The following is a 14,769-nucleotide window of genomic DNA, read 5'->3' as shown; positions in this document are numbered from 1 at the left end:
GCAGATTGGTCATTTGAAACGTAATTTCCTTGTAAAGGTTAAAACAGAGGGGACTTCCTCATCATGCCAACTAAAACTGGCCTTTTTGGGTATTTAGCTATTTTCTTTCTTTCTCTCCTGGTTTCTCAGAAGATCAGATAAACAACTTAGTTTCAGCTTGTTGGTGTATCTTTTGCATGGATGATTCCATTTTAGTTTGGCCTGTTGGGGCCTAGTGCAGGAGCTCAGTCCAAATCGATAGCCTCTTATAAATTTTATTTACACAATCAAAAACCTCTTCCCCTACAGGTAGAGAAACAGACTGCTTACTGCAAATATGGCTACTTCGTGTGATTCTTTGTCTAGTCCCACCTCTTCGGCCACTCTAAGCCAAACTTTGTTAGGGAGAGCATCTACCCCTGCTTTACTCATCCTGGTTTTTGAACTTGTTGAAAACTAGGGTATAGTTTTACAACTTAGGTGTATCCCTCATCTTCAGGAAGTATATTTTTGTTAAAGCTTTCTGAGATCTATGCTGTCTTTTCTATATTGTCAGTGCTTCTTCTCTTCAGTGCCTCCCATCCGTTCCTCCCTTCCGTACTGTTTTTCCCATATTTTTGTTATGTTGGACAGCTACTACATGTATTTTTGAATCTGTACAGCATATCTTTCTTAGTAGATGTATGGAACTTGTAGGGGTTTTTTTTGTTGCATTCCCCTTGTTGCTCTTGACTTCCAGGAAATGAAAGGGAATATGCTGACTTCTACAGCCATTTTGGTATTACAAATGACCTTGTCTTATTGTATCTTCAGAGCCTAGAAGAGTTCCCAATGCAAAGGAAGTGCTCACTAAATACTGTTATAATAATGAATGAATGAATGATTAATCTAACAAACTGCATTCCCCACTCCTGTATTGAGCTATTGTGGTTGCTGCAGAAAGATGTGCAGATTGGTGCCATCACACATTCATAGGCTCCAGTTTCAACTGGGACCTTCTGTACTTGTCCCTGGCCAGCTTCCTGTTCCCCTCAGCAAGTATTCCACACATAGTACTGTTTTCACACAACCTGCAAATATTGACCTCCTTTACTCACAGATAGCAGTCAACTCCCATTTCAATGTGAAAGCAGAGTTCGCAGTTGGGAATACGAGGTTCATGCTAAAAACATATAGCAATAAGCAGAGTGCAGTTGTTGAGCCAATCAAAAAGCAGTTCATATGTAAACAGCTGCTATTGCTGTGCTGGTGTTAACCAGCTCAAAATCCGCCTTAGGAATAACCTCAACTTCCAGCCCTCTCCAATGGCAGACTTACCGACAGCTTCACTCAACTCACATTTTCCTCTGTCTTTGAGGATAAGGCATCCTTCCAGGCCAAGATTAACTTTCACCCCTCAATCTTTGCTCTGGACCTCACCCCCGCTTCTCATCTTCTCAGGCACCTCGATTCACCCACAAGCTCCCTGTTTCCCTTGTCTGCAACCTCTTCCCTCCTCCCTGTGTCCTCCCGCAATCTAATTAAGGTGTCAAGCTGCAGCCTCATCTCCTCCTTTCCACAGCGAGGTTTCTCAGGCCAGAAACTAAGAGGGATTCAGCCTCCAACTAGAAGCCTTCTTTTCCAAACTAGGGCACGGGTGGGGAAGAAGCTGCAATTCAGAAATTAACAGAACAAAGAAAGTGCCCCAACACAAAGCTCCAGCAGTTGGAATTTAGAATGGAGGAGCCTGAGGAAGGCCGCTTGACTGCTTCCTGAGGTGGGATAGAGTCCTTGGGGTTGATCAGTAGGTCTAGCTGGCGGGTAGTCCAGGCAGGCAGAGGCAGAGACAGGGAAGCAGAAAAGGGGTTGGTTGATGATGACAGTTGCCTTCAAATATTTGAAGGCTTGTCAAGTGAAAAGGAAGATTTACACTATATAGCCCCAAGGCTAGGCCTATGAGCAATGGGTGGATCCAAAGGGGAGTGAAATTTCTGCAGTGAGAGCATTCTATCAATGCTCTCCAAAAATGGAATGAGCTGTTTAGAGGATTAGGTCCTCATCATTAGAGAAGTATAGTCCAGCCTGTAATTCCAGCACTTTGGGAGGCCAAGGCGGGTGAATCACGAGGTCAAGAGATCAAGACCATCCTGGTCAACATGGTGAAACCCCGTCTCTACTAAAAATACAAAAAATTAGCTGAGCATGGTGGCGCGTGCCTGTAATCCGAGCTACTCAGGAGGCTGAGGCAGGAGAATTGCCTGAACCCAGGAGGCGGAGGTTGCCGTGAGCCAAGATCACGCCATTGCACTCCAGCCTGGGTAACAAGAGCGAAACTCCGTCTCAAAAAAAAAAAAATAATAATAATAATGGTAAGTTCTCAATAAATGCTTCATAAAATGGCTACACTAAAATAGGATTAAAATAAGCATCACTAGGATTGGTAGACAAAGTGACCTTTTAAAATATGCTATGCTTGTAGTTTCCATAAAGATAAAATATGTGAAAGCCCTTTGCAAACAGTAGAGTGTTATTATCAATATTAGGTATAGGGACAAGCCACATAGGGACATGTAGCTCACACATGTAAGCCCAACACTTTGAGATACCAAGGCAGGAGGATCACTTGAGGCCAGCAATTCAAGACCAGCCTAGACAACATAGACCCTATCTCTAGAAAAGAAAAAAGCAAGCAAGCAAGCAAGCAAAATATCCAAGTATTTTCAGAAAGTTCATCATCTTAGTGCAGTCCTATACTAAGCCTTATGGGCAATACATAAGCCTGGGCCTCATTTTGAGAAACTCGCAGTTGAAAGAAACCAAATAAATGCAAACAAAGTAATTGGAGGAAGCCAGGGCTAAATTGTGTGCTGTTGTGTACATAGAGCACTTCCGATGCTCAAGGGGCCAGCATGGCCCTGTTACTTTATTAATGACCGCTGATATTCTTTAAGACTTTAGTAATGACTTCAACTGTAATATGGTTTGTGACTTTGGACACTGTCATAGCTCTTCGGTATCTGTCTCCTCATCTGATAAATGAAAATAATAACTCCTAGCTTACTTTGATGAGGTAATGTACCAGAATATATTTAGTAAAAGTAAACCATACTCTACAAATGCAATTATGATCATCATTATACAAGCATTTCATTTATCTGCTCTTGTGCTACCTAGCTAATACTCATTTTTCTTGCTTATCATGCTGATAATTGGTACCCAAATCATCCAACTTCTCCGTCTCCTTCTTTTTGGAAGGAAGATAATTGAGCCCTAGCGAGCATAAATCTACTTCCTGGGGTACCTGTTGAAATGTGGGCTAAAGCCCCTTGGCAGAGGTGCGCATCTAGCCATTGGGGATGGCAAGGATTGAGTGTTGAAGTGGGGGTGAGGGTTGCGGAATGCAGACTGACTGGTGTGTTGGCAGGTAACTCCCTTGTCTGATATGTGCTTCTCTTTCCTAGTTGGACCTCTCCAGAAATTGCTTGCAGGTTGGCCTAGGTGTCCGTTTTCAGTGTTTCCACACTCCCTTCCTGCAGGACTGTTTTCTGAATAGCCTTGGACCTAATCATTTCTTCCCCTTTTCTCGCTCACAGTTCTCCAGAAAAACTGTAGAATGTGCTGGGGATGCAACATCCTGAGATAAATGGGGAGCTGGCTGGAGCAGCCCAGGCTGTTTCAGTACCTCCCTACCCCCAAGAAACAAGGATGCTTTAGCTCGGTGAGTTCTGTGATTCTAAGTATAAACCCCAGGGTGGGCTGCTTTCTGGGGTCTCTCATCTACAGCAAAAGTGAAGCATACTCAGTCAAGACTCCAGCCACTCCAGGCAGCTTTCTGAGCCTTGAGAGACCAGTTTGTAAAGAACTCTAGGCATCTGTTGTCCCTTGCTGCCTACCTGTAAGGAATAAGTCTGCTTCACGTAACTCACTGCGTGTGTGGGTATTCTGTTTCTCCAGATTCAGACAAGTTGGTAACTGCTGCACAGTGAACCCGCATCATACCTCCTGCTATGGACTGAATTGAGTCCACTCCCACCCAAATCCATATATCGAAGCCCTAATTCCCATTGTGACTGCATTTGTAGATAGGGCTTTTAAGAGGTAATAAAGTTAAGTGAGGTCCTAAAGGTAGGGCCCTAATCCAATAAGCTTGGCGGCCTTCTAAGAAAAGGAGGAGAGCACTCTCTCTTTCTCTTCCCACTCCTTTTCTCTTTCTTTCTCCTCCCATGAGCATGCACTGAGGAAAGACCATGTGAGGACATAGTGAGAAGGCTGACCTTGCCGGGCGCGGTGGCTCAAGCCTGTAATCCCAGCACTTTGGGAGGCCGAGGCGGGTGGATCACGAGGTCAAGAGATCGAGACCATCCTGGTCAACATGGTGAAACCCTGTCTCTACTAAAAATACAAAAAATTAGCTGGGCATGGTGGCGTGTGCCTGTAATCCCAGCTACTCAGGAGAATTGCCTGAACCCAGGAGGCGGAGGTTGCCATGAGCCGAGATCACGCCATTGCACTCCAGCCTGGGTAACAAGAGCGAAACTCTGTCTCAAAAAAAAAAAAAAAAAAAAAGAAAAGAAAAGAGAAGGCTGACCTTGCCTGACAGACTTTAATCTTGGACTTTCCAGCCTCCAGAAGTGTGAGAAAATAAATTTTTGTTATTTACACCATCCAGTCTATATAAGTATGCCAGTCTATGGTATTTGCTATGGCATCCTGAGCTAAGAAACATCCCATCACACTTCAGGTCCATGCAGACTTGCACACAGGAGCCATGGGGGAAGTGGCTACAAATCAGGAGGAACAGAAACCCCAGCCTAATCTGTGGCTCCATAACACAGGGAGGAATGGTGTGTGGTAAGTGAACAACTGGTGCCTGTATCCTCCGACAGGGATAGCTGAAATTCAGTGTTGGGCTGGTGGAATCCACAACTGTTTTTCAGCAGGGGGTCGTTTGTGTTTTAAACTCAAGCCATAATTCTGAGCAAATTGCCAAATCCTTGTGTGGTAAAGCTGACTAGATTGAACCACGAGAAGCTGAGTTGCTGAAGCAAAGAACAGTCTGTTTCTTTTTTTAGTGGTCAAGTTCTGTGGAGGCCTTCTGCAGCAGATGGGATTATTTCTGCACCTTCTTCTCATTTGTTTCTCCCCCTGCTTCTCTAGAACTGGAAGTATAAATAGAAATTGAAGTCAATTTAAAATTAAAATATATTTTTCTTTATTTGTAAATTATTGATATTGCTGCTTTTGATTTTGTGCTCCATTGAGCAGATTTATTTCCAGGCATCCAGAGGAACAGGGACTTCTTCAGACTACATCACCTTGCAAGTCAATGCATGGGGACAGAACGGAAACCCACAGGCTTGGGGGCTGCTTCCTGCACAGGCAAAACTGCCTGCTATCTTTACTTCACGAAGATGCCTAGGAAAATATTTAGTTTCCAGATGCTGTGTATGACAGAGCCCTTGTTCTTTCTGATGGTCCATGTGACCTGAGCTATGGATACTTCTAGAATATGGTCAGAACTGCTTTCTGTAGACATCGTTTTCAAGTAAGCGTGTAAAGTTTAGGATAACAGGACAGGTGAGTGGTATAGGCTAGGAAAGATTCAGTGACATCTATTGGCCAACTTTGATTTTCTTTGAAGCACTGCTTAAAATTCATTTGGGCATTATCTAAAAATACAGATTCCTGGGCCTCCATTCCCAGAGGATATGATTAAGTTGGCTTGGCATGGGATTTGAGTATCTGCTGTTTGTTTTCAAGAGTCTCCATAAAGAAGAGGAGGTAGACAGAATGGTGCAAAAGTGTGCATCACCTTTTTTTAGTTAGATCAATTTCAGACCCTCAGGCTGCCAAGTTTTGAAAAAAAAGCAGCTATTCAGGCAGATGCTTGATATGTAAGGCAAAATAAACAATCTGTTGTGCTTGCTTTCAGATAAAGAACTATAAAGTAGCATTTTGAGCTAAATGAAATGGAATATAGCCATTTGAATGTTGCTATTTAAGTGACATTTATTAAATATTTAATAAGTCCCCACAGTGGGCAGGAGTCCATTCTACGGTTTGGTGAAAAAAATTGGTCCCATCTATAGGTGTTATACCAGCCACAGAACTTCAGCCCAATTTTTTATTCTTTTGTTTATGTATTCATATTTCCATCCAGATCCAGTCATTCATTCATCAAACCATGTATCAGAGACTGTGCTGGCTATGGGCTTGTAGTGAGAGAGTCAAGTCTGCCTTTAAGGGTGCTAATGATTAAAAAGAAAAAAGCAGTAGAAGCAGTCTGGCACAGATGTTACCAAAACAAAGTTGCATTTAGGGTGAACCACATATATGGGCAAAAGAGGCAAAGGCCTCAAAGAAATCTATTTCTTACCATAAGCCAACAGTTACGTAGCACAGTAGTTCCCTCTTGTATGAGGGGGACACATTCCAAGTCCCCCAGTGAATGCCTGAAACCACAGATAGTATTAAACCCTACATATACTATGTTTTATCCAATACATACAATCCTATGGTAAAGTTATAATTAGGCAAAGTAAGAGATTAACAATAATAACTAATAATAATATGTAACAATTATAATGATATGCCAGCATCATCACTCTTGCATTTTGGGATTATTATGAAGAAAAACAACGGTGACTTAAACACTGCAATACCATGGCAGTTGATCTGATCACCTAGACAGCCACTAAATGATTAACAGATGGCTGACATCTACATGGACAAAGGAATGATTCATGTCCTGGGCATGATAAAGCAGGATGGTGAGATATTTAATCATGCTACTCAAAATGGCAGGCAATTTAAAAGTTGTGAATTATTTCTGGAATTTTCCATTCAATGTTTTTGGGCAGCATGTCGACCAAGGATAACTGAAATCACGGAAAGCAAAACTGCTGATAAGGGGAGATTACTGTATATTGAGTACCTGGTGACGTTCTATGTGTCTTACATCTATAAACTCATTTCATCTTCAAAATAATGTTAAGAAAAAAAACTGCTATCCTCATTTTACAGATGAGGAAATTTTGATGCAGAGAGATTAACTCATTTATTAAGAAGCAGAGCTAAGACTCAAAATCCTGTTCTTAATTGCTTTGCTACATTCCCTTCCCTTTGATGTCTGAAATCCCCACCATTAGTGAGTCATTGCTTTTAATCACTGTAACAACCAACAACGGTACCATTTGTGAAATACTTACTATGTACCAGGTACTGTTTTAAACACTTAAATATATTGCTTATCTCAATTTTTTTTATAACAGCTATCCCCATTTTAGAAGGAGGAAGCTGAGAATCAGAGGTTAATTAAGTTGCTCATGGTCACACAGCTGGTAAGTGGCAAAGCATTGATTTGAAAAAAGTTCTGTCAGAAGAGCACGTACTCTTAACTGCTATATCATATTGCCTTCCAGAAATTAGTGACACAATTAAGGTAATGTGACAGCAAGAGAGCAGTGATTAAAAACACACACACTCTAGAGCGAGAATGCCTCGGATTGTACCTGCTCTACCACTTACAAGCTGTGTGATTATGATACAGTGTCCTCATTGATAAAACGAGGATGGTAGCAGTATCTATCTCACAGAGCTGTCATGAGGATTAAATTGATTAATATAAGAAAATAAATAAAGAATGCCTGCCATGTGGTAATCACTATATAAATATTGGCTATTACTATTATTATTCCTTCATATGTCCAAAAGAAGCTATCATCACACATCTCAGTATGAATGTCTATCAGATATTACCTAGCCTGTCACCTAGCAAAGCTCTGACAAGACATACTATAGGATTTGTGTGGGAGGGGGTTATGAAGAAGGGCATTCCAGGCAAAAGCATGAAGATCAGAAGTAGCATGGTATGTTTGGAGCTGGGGATTGCAAGATTCTCAGGATGACTGGGACAGAATGTATTTGAAAAAGTGTTTAAAGCTGAAGCAGGGCAGGCAGGCAAAATCCGCATCATAAGGGGTCTCACCTGCACACACAGGGATTAAGACTTGAACCTCTGGAGAGTTATAGAAGGTTTTGAGCAGGAGAAGGACATGACCAGCTTCGCTTTTAGAAAATCATTCTCTCAGCAGCCTGGAGAATTGATTGAAAGGGGTCAGACTTAAAGCAAGTTGTGACAATAGTTTTTTTTTTTTCTCTTTCAATGAGTAATAATGAGTGCCTGAACTAGGGCAAGAATTAGTAATGGGAATGAATTTCAGAGACAATTAGGAGGTGGCATTCACAGGACATGGTGGGTGATTGTAGTGGGGGAAAGTAGAGAGAGAAATCTAATATGAATCCCAGGGTTTCTGGCTTGAGTCACTTTGGAGGGGCGGTGGTACAATGGACTATGAATACACAGGAGGAGAACGCTGGTGGAGTGTGGAGTAGAGATAATATGTGTAGGAAACATTACATTTGATGTCCCTTTGGCACATTCAAGCTGAGATGCCAAGTAGGTAAATGGATATATGGCTCTGAAGCTCAGGAGGGAGCCCTAGACTAGAAATAAAGATTTTTTTTTCATCCATCTGTATGTTGTACTTAAAGCTACAGAACCAGCTTAAATTGCATAGAGTGTATACAGAGTGCAAAGAGAAAGGGGACAAGGAAAGAACAGCAGCACTTAAGAAGTAATGGAGCCTGGGATGGAACAGCCTGAGATAAAACAGAGAACCAGGAGAGAAGCTTTCTGTTAGGAATTGGGGTAAAATTTTGCTAGTATTTAGATGGCATTAGTCTATAGAACCAGAGAATGCTAAAACCCTGCCTTGCCAACCAGCCCTTCCCCTTATGGGATCCTGTATGGAAAGATTTGCAAGGAACAGTAACTAAAGGGTGAACAAAGTATCACCTTAATAGAAAAGTTGAAAACTCTGGGCATGGTGGCTAATGCCTGTAATCCCCGCACTTTGGGAGGCAGAGTCGGGCAGATCACTTGAGGCCAGGAGTTTGAGACCAGCCTGATCAACATAGTGAAACCCCATCACTACTAAAAATACAAAAAAAAAAAAAATAGCTGGGTGTGGTGACATATGCCTGTAATCCCAGCTAGTGGGGAGGCTGAGGCATGAGAATCACTTGAACCTGGGAGGCGGAGGTCACAGTGAGCCGAGGTTGTGCTGGCACTGCATTCCAGCCTGGGTGACAGAATGAGACTTTGTCTCAAAAAAAAAAAGAAAAAAAAAAGGAAAAGGAAAAAAAAGCTAAAAACTCAATGCATGGCTCTCTAGAAAAGTTGGAATACATTGTTTAAGCTAGAGGCGTTAAATAGGGCTTCTACCTCTTGCTAAAACCTCTCTAGGTAGAAATTGGAGGTAGCTGCAAGAAAAACCAAGCAGAGAGCAAATTCTGCGACTCTTTTATCCACCTGTAGCTGAAAAAGTGGCAAGAGGAGAAAAAGAAACCCCAGTTTAATGGAAGAGAGAAAACACAACAGAAGGCGAGCCAGAGAAATAAATAGTAGGACAAGCTAATAGGACAACCCAGAGAGTGTTCAAGAAGAGATTGTTCATCAGTGTTGAAAGCCATAAGAGAAGTCATATAAGATAAGACAACAGAGGCAAGTGCTGGAGTTTTCTCCTTATTTTCATTTCTGATCTTCACCCCCAAGCACTGTGAGAAGCAAGTTATTTTAATGAGTTCAAATTTTTCTTTGCTTGCACCCTTGATTTGCAAGGATGGTGGAATGCATGGCCCTGACTTAAAATCTGAACTGGCTTCTTGCGTGTTTAGAGCCCTACAAAAGAAGTAGTAAACTGGTAGCTGACAGATGTAATTTATTTGACCTTAGCAGTGTTTGCCAACATATAAAAATCAAGAGAGTTCACTAACAATCTGAGTTTCTGTATTCTCTTAAAAATTTAGATTTGGCAAAGCTGGGCCTGCACTGTGAATGATTATAAATCCTGATTGCCACCATTAGATAGACATGTGCTTTTTAATTTTCTGCACCCTCCCATGTTGCTTTATGTCCAGGCTGTGTCAATCACTGATGTCAATAGCCTTGCATTTGCCAAGTGGAGAACTTCAGCGCATACTAGCAATGAATAGATTGGCATGCACTAGAGCAGAGGTTGGCAAACTTATTCTGTAAAGGGACAGATTGTAAATATTTTAGGATTTGCAGACCATACAGTTTTGTCACAACTTCTCAACTCTGCCATTGTAGTAGGAAAGCATCCACGGACAAATCTGTAATCCAACAGGTGTGGCTGTGTTCCATTACAACTTTATTTAAGGACTGTAAAATTTGAATTTTGTATAATTTTCATGTCATCAAATAGTTTTCCTCTTTTGATTTTTTAAACATTAAACATGTAAAAAACATTCTTAGCTCACAGGCCACATATAAACAGGCTGCAGAGCAGATTTGGCCCATGGGCTGTAGTTTGCTGACTCTAGCCTAGAGCCAAAGGCCTCATTTCCCCAGTTAGGACTTGTGATCATGGATAAGAACTGAGGAGATGTGGCTGTGACTATGAGGAAGGTAAGACTGACTTGAGTATATCATTTTGAATGGCTAGGTGTGGCACCTGGCTTTATAAAGAGCCTCCGTCCACTATGGAAGTGCCAAAGGCAATTCAAGAATAAAGAACCCAGAAAAATACAGCCATTTGAAACCAATCAGGCAAAAGGAGGCTGGTGCCAAACAGCAACCCAAATCAGGCAACCCCTCTAGTTAACCTCTTCAGATATCCTCATTTAGATAAATAGCATCACTATTCCCCAGGTCTTAGGGGACTTTGGGTGGGCAAGTACCTGAGAAAGAGACTAGCTAATCCTTATGGGGACAATAACAATAATGAAGAAGTTGTTAAAATGATCAAGGTCAACCTGACTGATATGAATTAGAATGAGTCTGGAGGGTGAGTGCATGTGGGAGGGGAAGGGGAGAAAGAGGCTTTCTGAGGAAGCTTGGAAAGTTATTATTTTACTTGGGCTAGAGTTTGTAAAATGGGTACATGACAGGGCCGGGCGCGGTGGCTCAAGCCTGTAATCCCAGCACTTTGGGAGGCCGAGGCGGGTGGATCACGAGGTCGAGAGATCGAGACCAACCTGGTCAACATGGTGAAACCCCGTCTCTACTAAAATACAAAAAATTAGCTGGGCATGGTGGCGCATGCCTGTAATCCCAGCTACTCAGGAGGCTGAGGCAGGAGAATTGCCTGAACCTAGGAGGCGGAGGTTGCGGTGAGCCGAGATTGCGCCATTGCACTTCAGCCTGGGTAACAAGAGCGAAACTCCGTCTCAAAAAAAAAAAAAAAAAATGGGTACATGACAGAACTCACATTATAACTAGGGTGACACATCCTGGGACCTTGTCAGAGAATCCATAAGGGTACCAGTTTGGGTAAGGTATGAGCAGGTCCCAAAAGATGTCGCTTCATCTCTATATGAGATGGACATGGGGATCCTTTCTTTCTAGCTAACTTAAAAAAAAATTTGGTCCTGATGATCAAAAAAACACACACTGACAGTAGAAGTAATATGCGTAGTATAGAAAAGTGTTAAAAAGCAAGTTAAAAACATCCCCAATTATTTCTTCACCTGGATGAAGCGCCTGTTCATGTTCTGGTCCAGTTTTATTCCAGTGCCTTTAAAATACCTCCACATGATTGAGAGAATTATGTATTTGATTTTTAGCTCACTTTTTAAACTTGATCTTCAAATTCTTCCATATCATTGAAATTTTTTTGCAAACGTGCTTTTTGCAAATTACATGTGTGTGTGTATGTATACATATATATCCCTCCATTCTCCCAGTCTGCGCTTCAGCAGTGTTAGCCATTTAAGCATGCTTGAAAGTTTTGCTACTATAAATAATGCTCCAAGTAGTGCTTTTATTCATAATTCTCTATCTATATTTAACATGATTTCATTAGGAAAAATAGAGTTAGAAGTGGAACTTCAGGGTTAAATGGTACTATATTTTTTAACTCTTGCTAAATATTTTCGTCTTTTTAAAATTTTTTAAAATTTTGTCTTATTTTAAAGATCTGTATGGGAGTCTTCATGAAGATTTTCATTTTTGTCATCATTATTTTATTTCAGAATCTTCATTATTTTTACTCATTAGTAAACATTTACTATCACCTACTATATATCAAAGCTCAGAGATGGATACAAATAATTTAAAGGTATAAACTACTTTTTTTTGGAGCAGACAGCCTATCCAAAAAGAAAAGACCCAAACACAAATTTCTAGTGGAATTTCACTTACAGATACACTTCACAATTTCACCAAGACATATGAAGAAGGAGGATATTCACTGCAACTACAATCACAACAACAAAACCTAAGAAACAAAAATAGCAAAAAAATAAAAACAAAACCTTTGCAATTACCACAGTGTCCACCAATAGTGGACTCGTTAAATCAATATTGGTACAGTCATACAGTCACGCATTGGAATATTGGAAAGAACATTGAAATAATAATTTAGACCTGTATGGGCTGATATGAAAAATCTCTAGTATATGTTATTCAGGAGAAAGAAAAGCAAAGGCAGAGCAGTGTGTATAGTGCCCTCTTTGCATGTGTGCCTGTGTGTGCATGTGTGTATTTGAGAAAGCAATAAAGAGAGACAGAGAACACCAATATAAAGACATTTCTTTATCTGCAGTTCCTTAATTATAAAAAATCTGAAAATGGATTTTTTTTCTTCAAAATCTGGCACAAACTCATTTAGGGGGAGTCTCATAAGAACTGACATGTGATTATTTGTAGTCTTCATTTATGCCACCTAGTGGGATTATTCAAACACGTTGCCCCGTAAATTTTAATATTCAATTAATACTAAACATGTATAATTTATGTCTTTGCTGTCCCAAACCCTGGTGAGGGAGTGACATACTAAATGTTGTAGGCACTATATCACCATGTTAAAATCCTGAAAATGTTGCATTCCAACATTTTTCTGACCTCAAGGGTTTGGAATAAGGAGTTATGCCTAGTACAGATACACGTGTGTGTGTGTGTGTGTGTGTGTGTGTGTATGTGAGTCTATGTTTTCATTTTTTCTGGATGATACCACATGAAATATTTTATAGTGATCTCTAGGAAAGGAACTAGGAAATTTGGGGAGTGGCTTTTGCTTTTCATTTTGTACCTTTCTGTAGTTTAAAATTTCTGACCTTACATGTGTATTATTTTTATTTATGTATTTATTTTAAAACTTTAAATTGCCAAAAAGTGTGTATTTTTTTTTGTAGCTCAAAAGGAGATTTTTATTGTATGCTCATTTATCTGACAGCAAAATATTTTGATTAGTTTTGGGGGGGGATTTTATTTATTTCTTTTTCATTGCATTTTAGGTTTCGGGGTACATGTGAAGAACATGCAAGATTGTTGCATAGGTACACACATGGCAGTGTGATGTGCTGCCTTCCTCTCCATTACCTAAAAGTGTGTATATTTACAGTGTAGAACATGATGTTTTAAAATACATATATATTGTGGAATGATTACATCAAGCTAATCAACATGTGTTACCTCACATAATTTTTTTTTTCATGGTGAAAACACTTGAATCTACTCTCTTAACAATTATCAAGTATAAAATATACTGTGATAACTATAGTCATCATTCTATACAATAGATATCTTGGACTAATTCCTCCTGTCTAACTGAGGTTTGTATCCATTGATTAACATCTCCCCAGTCCCTAGGCCCTGCCATGTGTTACTTTGATATATGGGCATCATCATGACCATTCTGCTTATCATCATCCCAGTACTTATCTTGCAAGTCTATTGACAGATCAAGAGGAATCATCCAGGCCAGGAGCTCCACCCATGACCTGTTTCCCATGTACTCCACGGTCCATTCCTCACCCTGCTCCTGAGCCAAATCTGGTATCAGTTCTTTACGCTTTCTACAATGGCATTCAATAAAGTGCATGTGTTTCTTGTAAACAAAAACTAAATATGGCCTGAGAAGGACTCTGTACTTTTATATTTGAGTCCTTGTGGATGAACTGTAACCCAGCTTAGTAGTCAGACAAAATTGAAAACCTAACTTAATAGTATATACCTGTAACAATGGCTGAGTGTTGGCCAATCCCAGGAGCCATACTTCAACCACACATAGACTGCTGAATGTTCAAACTGCATTCAAATAAGGCAAACTCAGAGCTGTAGCCAATCTCGCTGTTTCTGTACCTCACTTCCAATTCCTGTACATCACTTTATCTTTTTTGTCTGTAAATTTGTTCTGACCATGAGGCACCCTTGGAGTCCCTGTGAATCTGCTGTGATTCTGGGGGGCTGCCCCATTCGCGAATCATTCATTGCTCTATTAAACTCCTTTATATTTAATTCTCCTGAAGCTTTTCTTTTATCACTCTCCGTGTTTAATATCAATCTGAAAGTAATTAACTTTTTTTAAAAGTGCATTTTAAACAATAAAAACAAAAGTAACTATGATGGGAGAGCAGTCTATGTTAAGAATTAGGAGGTGCATGTCCAATGAGACACAGAAGTCCGAGGGGTCCCTGTAACCTGAGAGAGATCCAGACAGCCCTCATGGGGCAGATGGACTTGATCTAGACATAACGCATATTTAGGATATAGTTGGTAGACATGATAGGGAGTTCAAATGGGGAAGGCGGTCCATAAAAAGGCAAGAAAATGAGAATGAATGAAGTACTGTCACCTTGGAATTTGGGAGACTAAGTAGGCAGAAGGATACCAGCTATCTTGAAGGTACAAAGGATAGAAGAGTGAAAGGTGGTTCCATTTGCCACTTAAATTTTACCTTGAACGTGCTGCATGGAATACAGCTACCACCAAACTGAATGTATGAA

The sequence above is a fragment of the Callithrix jacchus genome, chromosome X, assembly GCF_049354715.1.
Source record: "Callithrix jacchus isolate 240 chromosome X, calJac240_pri, whole genome shotgun sequence".
Lineage (NCBI taxonomy): Eukaryota > Metazoa > Chordata > Mammalia > Primates > Cebidae > Callithrix > Callithrix jacchus.
The sequence above is the reverse complement of the archived record's forward strand: the minus strand, read 5'-3'. Positions refer to the sequence as shown.